The sequence below is a fragment of the Scyliorhinus torazame genome, unplaced genomic scaffold (assembly GCF_047496885.1).
Source record: "Scyliorhinus torazame isolate Kashiwa2021f unplaced genomic scaffold, sScyTor2.1 scaffold_151, whole genome shotgun sequence".
In the NCBI taxonomy this organism is placed as follows: Eukaryota; Metazoa; Chordata; class Chondrichthyes; order Carcharhiniformes; family Scyliorhinidae; genus Scyliorhinus; species Scyliorhinus torazame.
This window is the reverse complement of record NW_027307878.1, coordinates 376,456-398,291: the sequence shown is the minus strand read 5'-3', so window position 1 is coordinate 398,291 and position 21,836 is coordinate 376,456. Positions and strand designations below refer to the sequence as shown.

The following is a 21,836-nucleotide window of genomic DNA, read 5'->3' as shown; positions in this document are numbered from 1 at the left end:
CCTCCGGCAGCCCCACGATTCTCAGGTTTTGCCAATGTGATCGGTTCTCCTGGTCGGCGACTTTATCCTTCAACTCCTTCTAGGTCTGACCTCGGCCTCGAAAGCCGCAATCCGGTCCCCTTGGTCCGTGGCAGCCTTTTCGAAGTCCCGTGTCGTCGTCTCCTGAGCCTCCAGTCTCCGCTCCATATTGTCCATTGCCTCCTTCATCGCGGCCATCACGCCTTTCACTGCGGCCTCGCCGGCTGCAAGGAGATATTTTCTCATCTTCGCCCTACGTCTCTGGAGCGCGGAGGGGATGAATCCAGTCAGATTTTCAATCCTAATCTGATCAGGATGTGTTTATGTCTCAACATTCATTGTTGAAAGATTGTACATCTTGTGGTCTGACCTAGCGGTCCTGTGCAGTCCATTTATATCGCCAGGGACGGTGAAGATCAGTAGCATGGAGAAGAAGATGTTAAATAGAGTTTAGTCTAGAACACGGTCCTGTTTCACTCAATTCTTCACTGAGAATATGTCGGAAGTAAAATCATCAATCTGTACAGTGCAGCACATGTTGTCACGGAAGGCTTGAATGAGACTGAGGAGCTTTGGTGGACAGGCAATTTCCCCCAAATTCTTGTAGTCACGGCTCTGTTTACAGTATCGAATGTATTAGTGAGATTTATCAAAATAAGGTGAAGAGGTGCACCTGTGGCAGAGGAGGCAGATCATGTCCAGAGTAATTCTTCCGACAGAACCACCACATCTTGCTTTTGGTTACATTCGGTCTGCAAGCAGATGAAGTATTCAAAGTGTGAACCTAGCAATAGCCTTCCCATTGATGCTATGAGTGAGATATGTCTGCAAGTGTTTACAGATAGTGGTGATGTTGTTGCATCATGTATCTCCTGTGGAATGGATCTATTCTGGCAGAGAAGGAGCAGGCCACAAATGTTCAGAAATATTTTAATTGCCTACACTAATTCCCATCCATTCACGAATATAAATAATTATATGTGTTAATTGTGTTAAACGATGTGGGCGTCTCAGGTGAGGTCGTCATTTATTGTCCATCACCATTGCCCCTGGGAACGTGGTGGTGTGCTGCCTGTATGAACCTCTCCAGACCCTCTGGTTTAGAGATGCTGACAGTACTGTTAGGGAAGGGATTCTAGGCTTTTGAACTAGCGAAATTAAAGAAATGGCGATACGCTTCCAAGTCGGGCTATTGAGTGATTTTTTTTTTTTTGGGGGGGGGGGGGATCTTCCAGGTGCCGATTCCCACCTGTCAGCTAGCTTTTTCTTCTACAATATAATTGTCCTCTGTGTAGAAGGTGTTTCAAAAGCAGCCTTGTTACGTTCCTGGAGTGCATCTTGCGGTTAATACAGTGTAGCCATTGTTCGTTGGTGATGGGTGGATCGAATATTTGCACGTGGGGTGACAATCAAGCGGCCTGCTTTGGCCTGGATGATGCCAAGCTTCTCGGAAGTTGTTGAAGCTGCACCCAGCCGGGCAAATAGAGAGTATTCAGTTACACACCTGACTTGCGATTCGTGAACAGGGAGACTGCATTTTATTTCATGCAAAATGTAATCGCAATTAATTTAATATAATTTATTGAGATAGCATTGACCATTCTGCCAGCAAGGGATCACATATGTCCCATAATTCAATGTGAATTGGAATTAAACCAGACCAAGGACAATGAGCAGCTACCCAGCAGTCTCTGCACTATATTGGCAAGTAATCGCATCATCATCACACAGAAACATCAGATCTGTAACTGGATTTTGCGCTGATTTTTAAAGTTACCTATACCCTAATGTAAATTTAATAATCTTTACGTGGGCTATAAGTTACACTGTTTGCAAAGTAATTCAACATTTGCAGATGCCCTCTGAGTTTCACAATATTTCGCTTTTCATGTTAATATGTTTTTACCATGTTGTCTTCGCTTATTTGGGTGAGGTCATGTTGAGTGACTTGTTGTACATGAAATGACTACATGTTCCAAATATTACAACTATCCCTCCTCAATGCAATCATGTTCCAGCTCTCTGTCTTCGAGATGAAGATTCGCCATCAGCAGAGAAGAATCACCAGCACCGGAGGAATATCGTGACGTCTCGCTTTTTTCTCGAGAGATTAAGAGGATGGATGTCACACGGAAAAGCTGAAGGACCGAAGGTATAAGTCTGACATAAATTATAAAGGACCTGCTTCAATTTCGGATACAGTCGAGCACAAAATGAGAATGTTCAGCAGCATATTTCAGGCATATATATCGATCCGTCCATCAATCTCATTCACTAATTCTTTAGTCAAAATATTTAACTATCATTCGTTGCAGCATCAACGCAGTAATTACTTTATCTTTTGGGCAGATTGTGATGTAGGAATAATGTAATTGAACCAGTGATCCAAAGGCCCAGGTCAATTCTGCGGGGACTCGGGTGCAAATCCCACCATGGACTGGTGGAGGAATTTGAATTTAATTAATAAATCTGGAATACGTACTATTGGTGAGCATGAAATCCTCTCTGCTTTACCAACGAAGGAAATCTGGCATCCTCCCTAGTCTCAGCTACATGTGGCTCCAGAGGGACAGCAACATGTCTGACTCTTCAGTTCCTTCTGAGCTGGTCCAGTAAACCGCTCAGTTCAAGAGCAATTAGGGACAGGGATCACATGGTGATCTTGCCAGCGAGTCCCACATTTAATGGAAGAATTAAGGGGAAACATGTATTTTAATATATTTATCTAATACAAAACATACCCTCTGTCTGATAGTCTGCCTGTATTTCTATAGTCATAGAACATAGAACAATACAGCGCAGTACAGGCCCTTCGGCCCACGATGTTGCACCGAAACAAAAGCCATCTAACCTACACTATGCCATTATCATCCATAGAACATATAGATGTTCTATGATGTCATCACAATGTTGTTGGACATCATGAAAGCACAAGTGGATCGCACTGTGGCTTTACAGCGCCATGGTCCCTGGTTCGATTCCCTGCTGGGTCACTGTCTGTGCGGAGTCTGCACGTTCTCCCCGTGTATGCGTGGGTTTCCTCTGGGTGCTCCGGTTTCCTCCCACAGTCCAAAGACGTGCAGGTTACGTGGAATGGCCATGGCCAATTGTCCATAGTGACCCAAAAGAAAGTTAGGAGGGGTTACGGGGATAGGGTGGAAGTGAGGGTTTAGGGGATAGGGTGGAAGTGAGTGGGTCGGTACAGACTCGATGGTCCGAATCGCCTCCTTCTGCACTGTATGTTCTATGTCCATATTATGAGACGTTAGAGAGATCCTCCAGCCGGCGATTGGTGCTAAAAGGGTCAGAGAAGCTAGATAACTCTCCTTTCCTTTGAGATGGGAACAGTTCAAATAGGCTCACAATCTAAAACCTAAAATTATCTCCAGTAGTGTTGCTGGGTAGATTTGTTTATAAATTGTCCTCATTGACAATGTTAAGAGTTTGAAGGTGGTTTGCAGCCAAGCGGTAAGCACTAAGGAAACAGATCTTTGAAAACAAATCCAGATGCTTCCTGTAAACAACATGGGACATTCGAGCCTCCCTGACTGCAGGCGGCTGGATTGCTGCCAAATACTGTGTGGGGCAGATTAGCCTGAATATGAATGGATAAAATGGCATTAAGCAATTCAAACATTAAATACTTCAGTCGCAGATGAAGTAAATGTTTTAAATGGTGTTGCATAGAAATGCATATTTTCCGTTAATGTTCTGATCACTCTGAGATTAAACATGATCGGAAAATAGTAAACTAACCAAATGCTATTTCATTTATATTAGTTCAGAGTAATGATCCCTCTAGTTATTAAAGTTCGTTTGGTAAGAACCTAATGAAGTGAGAGTGAGTGGTGTTGATGGACCCAGTCCACAAGCCCAATCATTTGATTGGAATTACAAAGAAAATTAATTAAATGTAAAGAAAATCATAAATCTGCCTTGAATCCGCCGGAATTCCTGGAATATTAGCCGAGTTGTTGACCCCATTTAAACGCAGGCGACTCTTATACCTGATTAGCACCGTGTTCTGTACAGGTTAATTTGTGCTGATTTCCATTGTTTAACAGTCCCTCTCATTGCTGCTAATGAGTGGGGAAATGACCAGTTCATGACCTGCTTCAGTGGAAGATAAAACATTTATTCTTATGATATTGTGTAATATGCCGCAAAGTCCTGCTATCCTGTGTTCCCAACACCAGTGAATGTTAGGCAGCCGGTGGTCAGTAAAATTAGCGGCAATGATTTGGATGCTGAAGGATAACTTTGCTGATCGCCCTGTCCGTTCTGATTCATTCATTAACTTCTCTGTCAAAAGCTTTTTAAATTTATTTTTCAAATTAAGGGGCACTTTAGTGTGGCCATTCCATCTGGGCTGCACATCTTAAGGTCGTGAGGGCGAGACACACGGGGAGAATGTGCAAACTACACACGGACGGTTTCCCGGGACCGGAGTCAATCGCGGGCCCTCGGCGCCGTGAGACAGCTGGGCAAACCACCGCCGCCCTTTCTCTGTCAAAAGTTCATGTGAATTTTATGTTTCTCTGTCAATTTACTGCTTAATTATCAGGCAAGGTGGCTTATTTTATCGCGAATGTTGACAGTGTCCTCGACTCAGGGGGAGTTTGAGAAATTCCAGGAGTGGTATTGTATAATATGACATTTTTACGTTTCTACAGACCCACATTGTACAGGGATAGCCACCTACACTGTAAAGAGAATCACTTTGTTCAACTCCCGCATTTGGTTACATAAATCGATAAAGAAATCCCACTGATAAATTATACTTTATTGCTGTCACGGGATTAAAAACTCGCCGTTTCAAATCAGACGAACAGGCGACTTATTCACTGTTAATATAGCTATATTTATTTATATTCATCCCCTTATATTGAAATGAATGAAATGAAAATCGCTTATTGTCACAAGTAGGCTTCAAATGAAGTTACTGTGAAAAGCCCATAGTCGCCACATTCCGGCGCCTGTTCGGGGAGGCTGGTACGGGAATCGAACCGTGCTGCTGGCCTGCCTTGGTCTGCTTTCAAAGCCAGCGATTTAGCCCTGTGCTAAACAGCCCCAGAAGAGTAGAAATAAAGGGACTTAACTTAAAATGGAATTATTTTTTTCACAGTAACTTCATTGCAATGTTAATGTAAGCCTATTTGTGACAATAAAGATTAACCTGAGTATGTTAACAGATGCTCAAATGTAATTTCACAATTAGAACCAATGGAGACATTCCAAATAATCCATTCAGGCAAACAAATGCCCCAATACAGATAAATGCTATCTTTTAACAATAACCTGTAGTAAATCTCTGGGTCCATTCTGTTAGGGGTGTGGAAGGTGGGACGTCGCCGCCTCCACCAGGGAATCAACAGGCGGCGCCTGGAAACCCGCCCCTTCTGCCGGCTATTTAAATACCGCTCACTGGGATCCGAATCCAACAGTCCGGGAATTGGTTTGTTCACTGAGTTCCTGACACAATAATTTCCACCAAATGGCCAGAAGGATGAGGTGGGCCGTTTCTCTCAGTTTGTTGCTGACTTTCTTATCCCGTGAGTAGTTTTTATTGTCCAAATCTCTCACTGTTACTGTCTCAGTGTTAGTCTCTCTCTGGAATGTTCCAGAGTCACCAATCATTTCCCCAGGATTAATCCTCGGGCTTTTTGATATATTTTTACAGGTGTCCAGTCGGATGTTGTGTTGACTCAGCCAAAGGCAGAGAGCGGGCATCCCGGAGGCTCCCTGAGACTGACCTGTAAAACCAGCGGCTTCAGTCTTGGCAGCGACACCATGCATTGGATCCGACAGGTTCCCGGACAGGGGCTGGAGTGGCTGCTTTGGTACGACACTTCTTCCAGCAATGGCTACGCCGCAGGAATTCAAGATCGATTTACTGCGTTCACAGACACTTCGAACAATATCTTCTCTTTGGCCATGACGAACCTGAAGGCCGAAGACACCGCCATCTATTATTGTACAGTGGACATAGTGGGTGGGATGGACTACTGGGGACAGGGGACCATGGTAAGGGTGCCTGCAGGTAAGAACCAGTCAATTATTTCCAACTGTTTTATTCCAGTGGTATTTTTATACTTTTGTGTATATTCACAATTTATTCAGGGCAGCACGCTGGCGCAGTGGTTAGCTGATATGTCAGGGCGCTGAGGACACGGATTGAATCCCGGCCCCGGGTCACTGTCTATGTGGAGTTTACACATTCTCTTTTTAAAAATAAATTTAGAGTACCCAATACATTTTTTCCAATTAAGGGGCAATTTAGCATGGTCAATCCACCTAGTGTGCACATCGTTGGGTTGTGGAGGCGATACCCACGCAACAGTTTACACATTCTCGCCGTGTCTGCGTGGGTCTCACCACCACAGCCAAAAGATGTGCAGGCTAGATGGATTGGCCACAGTAAAGTGCTCCTTGATTGGAAAAACAATTGGGTACTCTAAATTTTAAAAAACAATTAATTCGTTCACTGAATCGTGGGTATACTGTATTACACTACAATACTGTATTGGGATTTTGTTGTAATATTTCATGTGATTCTGCTGAAAAGGGTTATAGAATTACTCTGCGCCTTGACAAAAGGCGCTGCTGAGGGATTCAGTCCATGGTTGTTGTGATTTAAAAAAAATACATTTAGAGTACCCAATTCATTTTTTTCCAATTAAGGGGCAATTTAGCATGACCAATCCACCTATCATTGGGTTGCGGGGGTGAAACCCACGCAAACACGGGGAGAATGTACAAGCTCCACACGGACGCTGACCCACAGCCGAGATCGAACTTGGGACCTCGGCGCTGTGAGGCAACAGGTTTAACCCACTGCACCACCGTGCCTCCCCCGGTTGCTGTGATTTGGTGTTTATTTGCTGAGGGTACTGTGTGGCCGGATTACCTTAAATACCCAATGCATGTTACCCAGTTTGGCGTTTCTGCAATGTTTAATCTCGATAACATCTGGTGGCTACAAGTTTTACCACCTCCTGCACAAGTGTTAGAAATCGAACCCGATATTACCAAAATATGTTGAGGTTTATGTGTTACTTTATTGAACATAGATTATCATAGAATTTACAGTGCAGAAGGAGGCCATTCAGCCCATCGAGTCTCCACCGGCTCTTGGAAAGAGCACCCTACCCAAGGTCAACACCGCCACCCTATCCCCATAACCCAGCAACCCCAAGGGCAATTTTGGACACTAAGGGCAATTTATCATGGCCAATCCACCTAACCCGCACATCTTTGGACTGTGGGAGGAAACCAGAGGACCCGGAGGAAACCCACGCGGAGGATGTGCAGACTCCGCACAGACAGTGACCCAAGCCAGAATCGAACCTGGGACCCTGGCGCTGTGAAGCAATTGTGCTATCCACAAGGCTACCGTGCTGCCGTGTTCTGCGTATTCACAACGCTTATGATATTCTTCTAAATTTCTGTTTAATTATTCATTCATTTGATGGCAGGCGGATTTGGTGGCTTCTAGATTGGTAATTTCTTAAAACGTTATGTTTGATTCTGTTGGAAGTGATTTTGAATTGAGCTGCTTCTCCATGAAACGAGTCCCGGCCCCTCGGTGATGTGATTTGGTGGTTTTCTGATGAATAGATTGTATCTGGGTGACTTTGAATAAATAAGATGTTTGAAACGGTTTGCCGTTTCTGCATTGTTTCTGCATTGTTCAAACTCGGTGACATTGAGTGGTTCCATGTTTTCAATGGAATGTTTGAAGTTGCTTGCCGCATGATTGTCGGCAGAAAACAAGCAGGATTTTAGAGCAGTTTTTAAAAAGTGATTATTGGACATTAAACTAAGGCTGGGTTCAAGGTTTTCTTTCCGAACATCAATTATTACTGCAATCACAGCCTGTGCTTTCTGCAATGTTTCGTCTCGGTGAGATTGATGGTTACAGCTGCTGCAAATATTAAGTGTGTTTGAAATATCGTCCACTATGAATTAACCGCGGTAAATTTTCAATATTTATTTTGAACACATCCCAGCTCCTCACAATTACATTGCTGTTATTACAGATTTCTATTTAGTTTGATAATTGATACATTTGGTGGCGAGCTGGTTTGATGAATTCGATATTGAGATGTTTTTGAAATGTTAAGTTTGATTCTGTTGAATGTAGAATTGAGCTGCTTCTCCATGACACGGGGTTCAGCTGCTCAGTGATGAGTTTTGTGTTTTCTTGCTGAGAAGATTGTGTGTCTGAATAAGTACAATTTGTGAAGCGGTTTCCTGTTTCTGCATTGTTTATGCTCGGTGACTTAGAGCGGTTACAGGTGTGTTGTTAAATGCAAAAAGTCAACGTGTTTAAATCTGCTTGAAACACGATTATAGGTAGAAAACAAGCAGTTGTTGTAAATTCAGAACGGAATAAAGATATGTTTGTGTTTTTTTATTTTAACTGATGACTACGGATTAAACCAAAAGATGGCGTCATTCAGAACATAACATATTACTGCAAACTCATACTTCTTAATTAACAATTGTTCAAATTGGAGAGTAAAATTAATAGAATGTAAACAATTTAATGCAGTAATCTAACCGCATATTATCCAAAGATGTTTTCCTATTAATATAACTAATCATCAATCGCCTTTCACAATTCTGCTGTACTCTGCACACCATTTGCATGGCCGGAAAATTTTCGAGCCTGAAAATATAATCTGATTGTGCCTGGAACTGTTTGAATAATAACATACTGATTCTACACAGGTGTTCAGTTACACAAGAGATTTTGGATTATGTTTTAGATCCCTGATTACGTTTGCAGTTACTTAAATAGGAATTTTATCTTGCAGTTTGGCAATTTATGTACCCGGTTATTATATTCTTTCTGTGCAGCCGCAACAATAAGATTCTGCATTGTTCACTGTGATTCATGATTCCTTCAGTGTAATTTGTAGTTGGATAGTGAGATATGTCACTAATCTAATCATAACCCGTTTTCTGCGATCTGGAAGTCGCTGACAGTGAAGATATTTTTCTTATGATTTTATTTAAATTGTAGGAATGTTCAGGCTGCACAGGGCTGGAGATTGACAAGGAACAGCTTGAAATTCAAAAGATTAATTTAATTACAAAATGCGAAAATGCGCTTTACAATAATTAATAACAGCCAGTCTGGCATAACTATGCTGTACACATTATAGAATTATAGTCAAAACAAATGAAAGAATAAAGAACAGATTATATCTGATTCTCAAGGTTATTTATATTGAATATTAACTTGAACAACAAAATCTCTGCTCCATTTGCTTATGTTTCAGTTTTGGAGAGGATCTGAATGAACAGCTTTAACTGGGTTTTACACTGATTGATTTGGATCTCCTTTCATTGAGCAGTAGTTTTAATAATTCAATTGTCAAAATTATTGTCAGAATATATATACATATTTTATATATCCGAGCTGAAAGTGAGATATATTTATGTATATATATAGAGAGAGACGCTTATAGATTTATCGTGTGAATTATACTCTGTGAATAGATGGAATTCAGGATTTATCAATGCGTTCAGAAATATACATAGTTCACATTTTTGTGGGTTAAAACAGGACGATTATTACAAAAAAGTAAAATATAAAAATGTTATTAGATTAAAGTAAAAATATTATCCTGGTCTGAATGTTTCCATCCGGTTATTTGAGGTTTATTGTTTAGCATTGCCTGACATTTAATTATACGCAATTTATAAGCAAAGTTCCAGGCAAGATTTCGTTTTGAATTATAGAACATTTTCATGTTTTTATTCTAGAGTGCAAATCATCTAACAAGACTCACTAACAATTAACAACAATGTGCAATGCAATGTCAGTTCGAACAAATCAAACATAAATGCGACAGTTGATCTTTTAGAAAAAGTTTTATTGTATCTAAAATGAATTTAGAAAGCAATACATGTCTTTGCTCAAGTCGATGATGTGTTTTGCCTGGATTATTTTCCTGATTACATTTACTTAAGAAATTAGATCAATCAGGTAATCGAATTTCTCTTTTGTTTGTTTCGTATCATATCTCCGAATCTTTTTCACTGACGTTAAACTGAATGCAATCTGTTATCGTCAATGCGAACAGGGTGGTAAGGTGGCGCAATGGTCAGCACTGCTGCCTCACAGCACCGCGAATCTGGATTCGATCTCCGCCCTGAGTTCCTCCACTTTAGAGTTTGCACATTCTCCCTGTGTCTACGTGGAGATCCATGGCCCCAAACATGTGCAGGATAGGGGAATTGGACACGTTAAAGTGCCCCTTAATTGGAAAAGAATATTTGATGTGATTGTTTTCAGTCATTATAAATGTTGCACAGTTTGGGCAGACAGAATTAGTTACAAGGCGAAGAGAGTTTTAATGAATATCAGTTTAATTTCAAAGAGGTTATTGTTGTTGTCTAAAGTTGACCATTTATCAAGAATAAAGCAGTGTGAATAATCCATCGTCTCGTATTTCAGGGACTGTGCTTTGATTTATTTCTTCAAAAACGTGTATCTGTGAGGAATGTGAAAAAATTGACTTTATGTTAGTTAAGGCGCCTCAGAACTGAGATCCTTTCCCCAGATTGTGACAGTCATAATGAACAACTCAGCAACACCAGACAAGGGTGGCATGGTAGTGCAGTGTTTAACACTGCCGCCTCACAGGCCCGCATTCAATCCCGGCCATGGGTCACTGTCTGTGTGGACTCTGCATATTCTCCCCATGTCTGCGTGTGTCTCACCCCCACACCCCAAAGATTTTCAGAGTAGTTGGTTTGGCCACGCTAAATTGCCCCTTACTGAAAACAACAAGAATTGGGTACTCTAAATTGATAGAAGCAGAAATGCAATACAGCCTGGAGGAGATGTGGGTACGCTTTAACCACTGATGTATCTGGCTTTGGAATGTTGGACTAGGCAATGCAGATGGAGCTTTATTCCCTTTTATTCCGTGCCGTAGCAGTCCTTGACCTATTTACTGGGGCAGTGAAAAGGGGCAATTAGTCTGTATATTAACTGTCATCTTATTCAGGAACTGTAGAGCCTGTGGTTGGACCAACATTTGTTGTCTCTGCTTAATTGCTCCTTGAGAAAGTGATGATGTGAAGCATCCTTGAATAACTGCAGTCCATGTGGTGCAGGTACACCCGCAGTGTTGTGATGAAGAGTGTTCCAGGATTTTGACCAAACGAGAGTGAAGGAACGGCTGTTTAGTTTCCAGTTAGGGTGGATGGCGTGTGGCTTGGAAGGAAACAACCAACTGCTGGTGTTCCCATGCATCTGGTGCTCCTGTCGTTCTACAACATAGAACATACAGTGCAGAAGGAAGCCATTCGTCCCATCGAGTCTGCACCGACCCACTTAAGTCCTCACTTCCACCCTACCCCCGTAACCCAATGACCCCTCCTAACCTTTTTGGTCACTAAGGGCAATTTATCATGGCCAATCCACCTAACCTGCACGTCTTTGGACTGTGGAGGGAAACCAGAGCACCCGGAGGAAACCCACGCAGACACGGGAAGAACGTGCAGACACCGCACAGACAGTGGCCCAGCGGGAACTCGAACCTGGGAACCTGGCGCTGTGAAGCCATACTGCTATCCACTTGTGCTATCGTGCTGCCTCGGTGGCAGGTGGTAGAGGTTTCAATTTGGAAGGTGCTTTGGATGGAGCCTTGGAGAGTTCATCTTGTACATCATACACACAGCTGCCACTGTGTGTCCGTGATGGGGGAGTGAATGTTTAAGACGATGAATGGGGGCTAATTTGGCGCGACGCTTTGTCCTTGACAGTGTTGAATTTCTTGAGTTTTTTTAGAATTTCACTCGGTGCAGCAAGTTGCAATTCTTCAATTAGAGACCTGACTTGTAGGTGGTGAAGTTCCTTTAGGTGAATATGTTGAAGATCGGAGGCGCAGTGGCAGTGGTTAGTGCTGCCGCCTCACAACTTTGGAGAACCGGTTCGATTCAGACCTCGGTGAGTGTCTGTGTGGAAATTGCACATTCTTCCCGTGTTTGTGTGGGCTTCTTCCGGGTGCTGCGGTTTCCTCTTACAATCTAAAGATGTGCATGCTATATGGATTGGTCATGCTAAATTGTTCCTAGGTGGAGTTACGGGGATAGGGTGAGGAATTGTGTCTAGGTCGGGTGTTCTGTCAGAGGTTCTGTGCAGACTCAATGGGTCGAATGCCTCCTTCTGCTCTGTGGGGAGACCATGTTGCATTTTGTATCAAACCCGTGTTGAGTCTCCATTCTTGCAGTTAGAGACAGGAACTTTTGTGGGGAGGAGTGGAATTTTTACTCTATATCTTAACTTGGTCTGTACCTGACGTGAGAGCCTTTCCCCGCAGAGGTCAAGTAGGCGGAATGAACATCGAACTAACGAGCTGGAGTTATCCAATCATACATCGGGAAATAAATTGTTCCATTGCTCGGTGAAATGACGCGCATTTTAACAATATTTCTGAAAAATACACCAATTTTAATGAATTAATTATTTTGAAGCATTTTGTGTATCAGAGAATCATTAAATGTGAGTGCCCTGAATTTGAGCATAATTTGTGAATAAACAGGATCAGGAAGTGAGAGTAACGCCCCACAGAGCAGTGCCTATTCGATCTGACAGGAGACAGCAAGTTATTTTTACAACTTGAATGGACACTGACGAGACCCCCGTTCCAAATACTCATTAGAATACACTAATGTCTGAAAATATTACATTGTTCAAATCTATTTGTTCTAAAATCCGTCAGAGATAAACTGCGACGACATCAAATTTCTCGATACGGTCACGAAACAAAGCAGAACGTCAGTGGACGACATTTTGATAATAATAATCTTTATTATTGTCACAAACTAGGCTTACATTAAAACTGCAATAAAGTTATAGTGAAAACCCACTGGTCGCCCAAATACGGCGCCTGTTCGGGTACACTGAGGGAGAATTCAGAATGCCTAATAGCACGTCTTTGGACTGTGGGAGGAAACCGGAACACCCGGAGGAAACCCAGACAGACACAGAAAGAACGTGCAGACTCCGCGCAGACAGTGAGCCAATCCAGGAATCGAACCTGGCACCCTGGAGCTGTGAAGCAACAGCGCGACCGTGCCGCCTCTGCCAAAGACCGAAATGATTCTCCAACTCATGTTCCGCAACCGAATTATGCTCACTGAGAGACTGGATGCGAGTGTGTGTGGTGTGTGCGGGTGAATGAGAATATGGAAACTGGGAGTGAGCCATCCTGACACATACACACATTATACTCTCTCACCCGCAAACACACAAGCACACACTCATACACTGACATATTCTCTCTTACACACACTCACTCATCCTCTCACACACAGTCACAACAATAGGGGCTGTTTAGCACAGGGTTAAATCGCTGGCGTTGAAAGCAGATCAAGGCAGGCCAGCAGCACGGTTCAATTCTCATAACAGCCTCGCCGGAATGTGGCGACTTGGGGCTTTTCACAGTAACTTCATTTAAAGCCAACTTGTGACAATAAGCGATTTTCATTTTCATTCTCACTCTCAGACATTGCCTCCCTCACGCACGCACGTACAAATAGACTATGAAACGCACCTGTGCTTCTCTCGCTCAAAACACAAACACGTAATCACGTTCTCCCATACACTCACACGCTGACATAGAAAGCACTCTCACGCACACTCTTACAAACAGACACACTCTCAGAAATTCACCTATTCACAGACACATTTTCTCTCTCACTCTCTCACACACTACCCGTCTTTCACAGACTCTCTGCTAGGCACACGCCCTCTGCACATCACATACATCCTCTCACATGCTCTCTCTCCCACATGCACACTCTCAGGGACAAACGCACACAACTTATCTGTCTTTCAACCGCGCGCTCTCCCCCACACTCTATCACACACACATTCTATCTCTCTCACACACTTACTCGTACACACTCTCACACAAAGCGTCTCTCTCACGCACCCTCGATCACATAAACAGTATCTCGTTCACACACTCCCTACCACACACACATTCCCTTAAACACTCTCTCACATGCACACCCTCCCGACCACGCAAACACACACACACAGACTCAAATCCACTCCTACTCTCTCTCCCCGAGACACATACTCACAGACGGACGCTATCTCACTCCCTCACACCATCCTTTATCACAAAATGCGGTTGATTGTGAAATACACAGCTCAGTTAGCTGGATTATGACGTACACAGCTTATTAGCTGGATTGTGACGTACACAGCTCAGTTAGCTGGATTGTGACGTACACAGCTCAGTTAGCTGGATTGTGACGTCCACAGCTCAGTTAGCTGGATTGTGACGGCACAGCTCAGTTCGCTGGATTGTGACGTACACACAATTCAGTTAGCTGGATTGTGACGTACACCGCTAAGTTAGCTGATTGTGACGTACACAAAACCTAGTTAGCTGGATTGTGACGTACACAGCTCAGTTAACAGGACGGCTGGTTCGTGATGAGGAGCGATCCCAACAACATGAGTTCAATCAATGTACCAGCTGAGGTTATTCATAAAGGCCCCCATTCTCAACCTTGCCACTCACCTCAGGTATGGTGACCCTCAGGTTAAAGCACCACCAATCAGCTCTCAAAAGAAGAGAGCAGTCTCAGGGACTACGGCGCCATTTGCATTGTTGAAATAAGGGGGAAACCCCCTGCTTCTCTCTTTCAATTGAATCAAAGTTACACCATTCATATGGCACCAATGTGTCATTTAGTATCAGGTGAGAGAGCTGGAGGAAGAGATGTGAGTTTCGAGTGACTAGGCAAAGAGGTTATGAATCTCAAATGAGAGATTATTGGAAGCTTAAATTGTCGATGTAACTTTTAATGGGGAAATGTTAGCATAAACACATAGCTTGAGGCACATTTTGAAATGTTTGGTTACTTAATAAACTCAAATATAAGTCTAATTTGTTGAATGGGCCATTCTTTCCCAGCGACACCGTCTCCGCCCACTGTCTACAGCCTGGTCTCCTCCTGTCAACACAACGCCGACGGCTCCGTGACTTATGGCTGTTTGGCGATGGACTACTCCCCAGAGATCACCAGCCTTACCTGGAAGAAAGATGGGCAGCCGATCATCACTGGAGTTAAGAAATACCCGTCAGTGAGAATCAAGAAGGGAACCTACACCCTGAGCAGCCAGTTAACCATCACCGAGTCAGAGGAGGGATGCAGCAAAATCAGCTGTGAGGTTCGACACAGCGGCTCAGACAAGAGCATTGAAATACGTAAGTGTTGTCGAACATGTGAAAACAGAAGCGCTGTGATTACTTTATTTTCAACTTTGGTTATAACACATTTATGGAACACTGCGCAGTTCGGATTCCAGAAAGAAATATTGAGCGCAGAGTAACTGGGAAAAAATAATAAGTCAGTTTATTTGTTACAATATCTTCTGCAATAATGTCTAACTTATGGTACTTGAAGTTCCTAGAAATGACATCCCTCCACATGTTCTCCTCACCGTGAGTCCAAATGAAGAAATCATAAGGCAGAAATTTGCAACCATCATCTGTTCAATCATCGATTTCCGTCCAAAGTCAATGACGGTGAAGTGGTTGAAGAATGGACAACCCATGGGTTCAGGAATTGTCACTTCTCCCGCCTGTGAAGTGAACGGGAACTTCTCGGCGAGCAGTCGGCTCACAGTCTCCGCTGGGGAATGGTTCAGCAAAGCGGTCTATACCTGCCAGGTCACTCATCGAGAGGTCACCCAAAGTCAAAACATCGCCTCGTCTGGTAAGAGACACAAACAGAGGAAACTATAGATCATCCTGCACTCTGATGTTAATCAATAGCAGGAATGTATTGAAGTTAATACAAAGCTCAGAACAACGGCTAATTTACTGCCACGTAGTTTGTGTTTCACTCTGATGTAAGAACTGCATTAGGATTGCTCACCATTCAGGATTTTATCAGAACAGCAAAGAAAGCTTCCTCTACTTCGAAGACATTAAGTGAGTGAGGTGGAATTGATGTCAGCTTTATTCTGAGACAGCTGATTATATTTGAGAGGCAGTGAGTGTCTGGAACCCTTTACTGATAACAATTCCGGGGGAAAGTGTTGGAAAGTTCATCCAACCTATTTATAAATCAGCCTTCATTACTTCATTCCAGAGATCAGGAACAGTGTATTCGTATTGGGAATACTGCAATGCAGTTATTAGAATGATTCCGGGGCTGAACGACTTTGACAATGAGAATAGCGATTAGCACTGCTACATCTTAGCGCCATGATCCCGGCTTCGATTCTGGCCTTGGCTGACTGTCTGTAAGGAGTTTCTACATTCTCCCCATGTCTGCTTGGGTTTCCTCCGGGTACTCCGGTTTCCTCCCACAGTCCAAAGATGGGCAAGTTAGGTGGATTGGCCATGCACAATTGCCCCTTAGAATCTAACGGTTATGTGGGGTCATTGGGTTATGGAGGAAGGGCGGGGGAGTGGTCCTTGGTAGGGTGCTCTTTCGAGGGTCGGTGCAGACTCGATGGGCCGATTGGTGCCCTTCTGCACGGTAGTGATTCCATAATAGGTTTCACAGAACACGCTGTTTACCATGTACAAAGAACAAAGAAATGTACAGCACAGGAATAGCCCCTTTGGTCCTCCACGCCTGCGCCGGTCAATATGCCCTATCTAAAAAGAACCTTCTGCCCTTACTCGGTCCGTATCCATCTATTTACTCCCTGTTCATGTATCCATCCAGATGCCTCTTAAATGTTGCTAATGTGCCGGGATCCACCACGTCCTCTGGCAGTGCGTACCAGGCATCCACCACTCTCTGCGCGAAAATCTTATCCCGCACATTTCCCTTAAACTTTCCCTCTCTCATCTTGAACCTGTGCTCCCTTGTAATTGACACTCCATCCTTGGAAAAAGCCTCTGACAGTAAACCCTGCCTAATCCTCTCATAATTCTATAGATCTCTATCCGATCTCCCCTCAGCCTCCGTCTTGGTAGTAAAAGCATTCCTAGTTTTTTTCAAATGCTCTTCATAGCCAACACCCTCAAGAGCAGGCAACATCCTGGTGAACCTTCTTTGCACTCTCTCTAAAGCTTCCACGTTCTTCTGATAATGTCGTGACCAGAACTGCATGCAATACTCAAATTGCGGCAGAACCAAGCTTTTATATAGCTGCAACATGATTTCCCAACTCCTGTACTCAATGCCCTGACTGATGAAGGGAAGCATGCCATTTGCCTTCTTAATCACCTTGGCCACCTGTGCTGCCACTATTAGAGAACTGTGGACCTGCATGCCAACGTCCCTCTGTATGTTAATGGTCCAAGGGTTCTGCCATTTACGGTATAATTCATAACTAGATATGACCCTCCAAAATGCAAAACCCCGCATTTGTCCGGATTAAACTCCATCTGCTATTTCTGTGCGCAAGTCTCCAATCTATCTATACCCACTTATACCCTCTGACAACCCTCGGCACTATCAGAAACTCCGCCAATTTCGTGTCATCCGCAAACGTACTAATCAGACCACCCACATTTGTCTCCAGATCATTTATATATACTACACACAACAAAGGTCCCAGTACTGATCTCTGCTGAACACCACTTGTTACAGTTCTCCACTCAGAAAAAAATCCTTCCACCGTTACTCTCTGTCTTCTATAACAAAGCCAGTTCTGTTCATCGAAGATCTTTAGAGATTGCTAATTCGAAGTTGATTCATTCCCATTTAGAGAGTGAAGGTTGGACACCGCTGTCCTGATTCTGAAGATGAAGCTTGGGTTGATTTTCATGTTTCCATTCACAGATCCTTCCCTTTGCACTGTTGCCTCAGTCACAATACTGCCACCACCAATCGAACAGATTTTACTGGAGGCGACTGTAACCTTAACCTGCGTCATTTCGAATGCTCCTTATGGAGTCAACGTGTCCTGGAGTGAAGCGAAGAATCCGCTGAAATCAGAGATTGCCGAGCAGCCTGGAGCAGATGCTGAGAGTGTGGTCAGCAAATTAAACATCTCGACACAAGCCTGGCTGAGTGGGGCTGTGTTTTTCTGCGTTGCGAGCCATCCGGAACTGCCAATTCCTTTGAGAAATTCGATCCATCAGATAACAGGTGAGCGTTGAGATTAAAGCAATATGTGAGCCACTGTGTCTATTTCTAGTGTCAGTTCAACGGTCAATATTTCGTATTCAGTGTATTTTGGATCTACTTTGATTGGTAATTCCACTAACAGAATAATCTGGAGTGGTAGACGTTAAGGAGGAAAATGATATGCTGATGACTGAACAATGAATTGAAGGCGGTGATGTTGGGTTTGGATGGAGCAAGACCATCGACTATAAGATGTAAGAGCAGATCTAGGCCGTTGGGTCCATTGAGACGGGCCGGCATTCTGCGAGACCGTGACTGATCTCCGGCAATCCTCAGTTCCACTTTACTGCCTTAACCCCATATCCCTTGATTCCCGTACTGATTAAAAATCCATCTATCTCAGCCTTGAACACACTGAATGAAGCAATTCCTACATCTTTCCGCGCTACTGAATTCCACAGATTCGAGATAAGAAATTCCTCCTCATGTCTGCCTTAAATGGCGACCATTTAGTTTGAGATTAAATCCTCAGGTCCCAGACTCTTCCACAAGGGATAGGAACCTTTCGGCATTTACCCTGTCAAACCGTCCGAGAATGATTTATGTCGCAATTAGGTCGCCTTCATTTTTCTAAACTCCAGTGAGTATAGATCCAATCTACTCAGCCACTCTTCATAAGAAAATCCATACCCGGGCTCAACATCGTGAACATTCTCTGGACTGCTTCCAAAACCAATATGTCTTCCTTCACAAAACTGTTCAAAGAACATCAGGTGTGACCTAGCTGCTGCACTGTGTAGTTTTATCAACACTTCCCTATTTTTATATTGCATTCCCTTCAAAATAAAGGTCAACATTCAATGTGCCTTCCCTGTTACCTGCACAACTTGCATGCTAGCTTTTTGTGATGTCTGCAGGATGATGGCAAATCCTTCGTCACAGTAGTTTTCTGTTGCCTTTCTCCATCTATATAATATTCAGCTCCTTTATTCCTCCTACCAAAGGAGGCATAATCTCACATTTTCCTACATCATGTTCTTTTTGGCAAGTTTCATCCCAGTCACTTGACCTGACTATATCCCTGTGTAGATTACCTGTTTCATTCTCACCACTTGCTTTCCTTATTTAAAAAAATATTTCCATTAAAGGGCGTTTTGCACACAAACATAAAAATCACAGAATACATCGCAATAACATTATCAGAAAAACAACTCCAAGGGTGACACGGTGGCGCAGTGGTTAGCACTGCAGCCTCATGGTGTCGAGGATCCGGATTCGATCCTGGACCAGGGTCACTGGCCGTGTGGAGTTTGCGCATTCTCCCTGCGTCTGCGTGGGTCTCACCCGAACAACCCCAAGGTTGCAGGGTGGGTGGATTTACCGCGCTGTACTGACACTTAATTGTAAAAATTGTAAGAAATTAAAAGACGGGAAAACTCCTCCCCCAGGGACAATAAACACTCTAGGCCTATGATATTCCCTAACACCCATTCCACCACTGTACCCACCCCCTCAATTATTACCCCCTCCCTCCTGCACAACGAGAACAACCCCTTACCCTCCTCCGGCTGAAACTTTAATTCAACATGAAGATATAATAAATGCCTGCCACACCGGGCGCACCCCTGTTCCGCTTCACGTAAGGCGAACTTTATCTTCTCCAAATACAGGAAATCTGCCAGCTTGCTCAACCACACCCCCATCTATGGCAGCCCTCAGAATCGCCAGCTGAGCAAAATCCGTCTCCGGGCTATCAGGGAGGCAAAGGCCAAGAGATCGGCCTCTCATTCGTCGTCTACCGCAGCAAAAAAACGGATAATCCTCGTGACCCTCATATTGGGGGGGGGGGGGGGGGACACCTTAAATTGGATGAGGTTTAACCTGCACACGACGAGGATGCGTTCACCCTCCCAAATGTTCCTTCCACGCCCCGGACCGCACCCCCACACCCAACCCCTCCTACCATTTGCACTTGATCTTCTCCTCCAGAACGCCCTACATGTCTATCCGCTCTTCATACATGTTAGACACTCCCCTCTCCAATATTTCCCTCCGTCAGCAGCTTATCTTGCAACCCCGGAGGTGGCAGCTCTGGGAAGGACGACACCTCACTCCGGAACTCCCCGCCACCGCCGCAGCTGCAGGTGAACCCATTTCCCTTAGGCAATCCGTATACTTCCTCTATAATCTCCAGTCCTCAAAACCTATCCCCTGCAAACGTGGCAATAGTACATTAACTTATCAAACGCAGTTTCGAAATTAATGCATATTCTATCTATTGGTTCCGCTTTCGCTAAGCTGTTCCTCAATTAATTGTAATTAATTTGTTGAGAATGATTTCCCCTTCATAGTAATAACGGCAAGTAGGCTTCAATGAAGTTACTGTGAAAAGCCCCTAGTCGCCACATTCCGGCGACTGTTCGGAGAGGCCGGTACGGGAATTGAACCCGCGCTGCTGGCATTGATCGGCATTACAAGCCAGCTAGTTTAGCACTCTGTGCTAAACCAGCCCCTTGGCACTATCAGCAACTCCGCCAATTTCGTGTCACGAAGCCGTTCTGTTTCATTATATTATGTATTTCTAAATGCTGTGCTATTACATCCGTCCTAATAGACACTAAGGGATTCCCACTGACAGATGTTAATGTCAGTTGCCTACAGTTACATGCACTTGACTCCCTTTTCGAATCAGGGTGTTCCATTGGCAGTTTTACAATCCTCTGGGAGTAAGGTGGTGGTGGTGGTGGCCGGGGGGTTCCGGTGTGTGTAGCTTATACACCAGCACAGAACAGGCGGGCCGAATGGCCTGTTTCCCTGCTGTACACTTTCTGAAACTTTCGAATCCAATATCTATAAATTCTCAGGGTAAAGGATTGTGTCCACCTCAGCTCCGAGCTGGGAAACCGGACAGATCCCAATGTGGAAAATGGAAACCTTTAAAATCCAACACAAAACACATTTCTCTCACATCGAACCCGCGATTCCAATGTCTCCGGAATCCCCCATTTTATTAACATTTATTGTACATTTTCTGCAGCTCCCAATCCGCGGGAACCGTCCGTCTCTGTCCTCCTGCCCTCGGCTGAAGACGTCTCCGCTCAGAGATTCGTCTCCCTCAGCTGCTTAGTGAGAGATTTCTCCCCCCGAGAGATCTTCGTCAAGTGGACCGTCAATGACAAGCCGGTGAATGCCGGGAACTACAAGAACACCGAGGTGATGGCGGAGAACGGCAATAACTCCTTCTTCATGTACAGCCTGTTATCCATTGCAGCGGAGGAGTGGGCCAGCGGCGCTTCTTACTCCTGTGTAGTGGGACATGAAGCCATCCCCTTGAAGATCATCAACAGAACGGTTAATAAATCAAGCGGTAAACCGAGTTTTGTAAGCGTTTCCCTTGGCACTGCTGGACACCGTTAATTCATGTCAATGAGAATCTATTGGTGACATTTCGAACTACAATAGAAATAATAAAGTTTTTTATCCCCTCCAAATGTGCTTGAACGACACAACCGTTTTATTAATAGCGCATCCGCGTTCCTGATGTCAGACATCTTTAATTAGTCTCGGATTTCTGCAGATCTCGGATCCATGTCCAGTGCAGGGAGTGGCACAGTGGCGTAATGTTTAGAACTGCTGCCTCACGATCCCGAGGAGCCTGGTTCCATCCCACCCTCGGGTTACTGTCCGTGTCGAGTTGCACATTCTCCCCGTCTCTGTGTGGTTCTCATCCCCACATCCCAAAG

The 21,836-nt window shown here is 44.1% G+C and overlaps 1 pseudogene; it reads left to right on the top strand.

Moving 5' to 3' along the window:
* Positions 1 to 5,492: 5,492 nt before the first annotated feature.
* LOC140405619 (Ig heavy chain C region-like) lies at positions 5,493 to 21,584 on the top strand (annotated as a pseudogene).
* Positions 21,585 to 21,836: the final 252 nt, after the last annotated feature.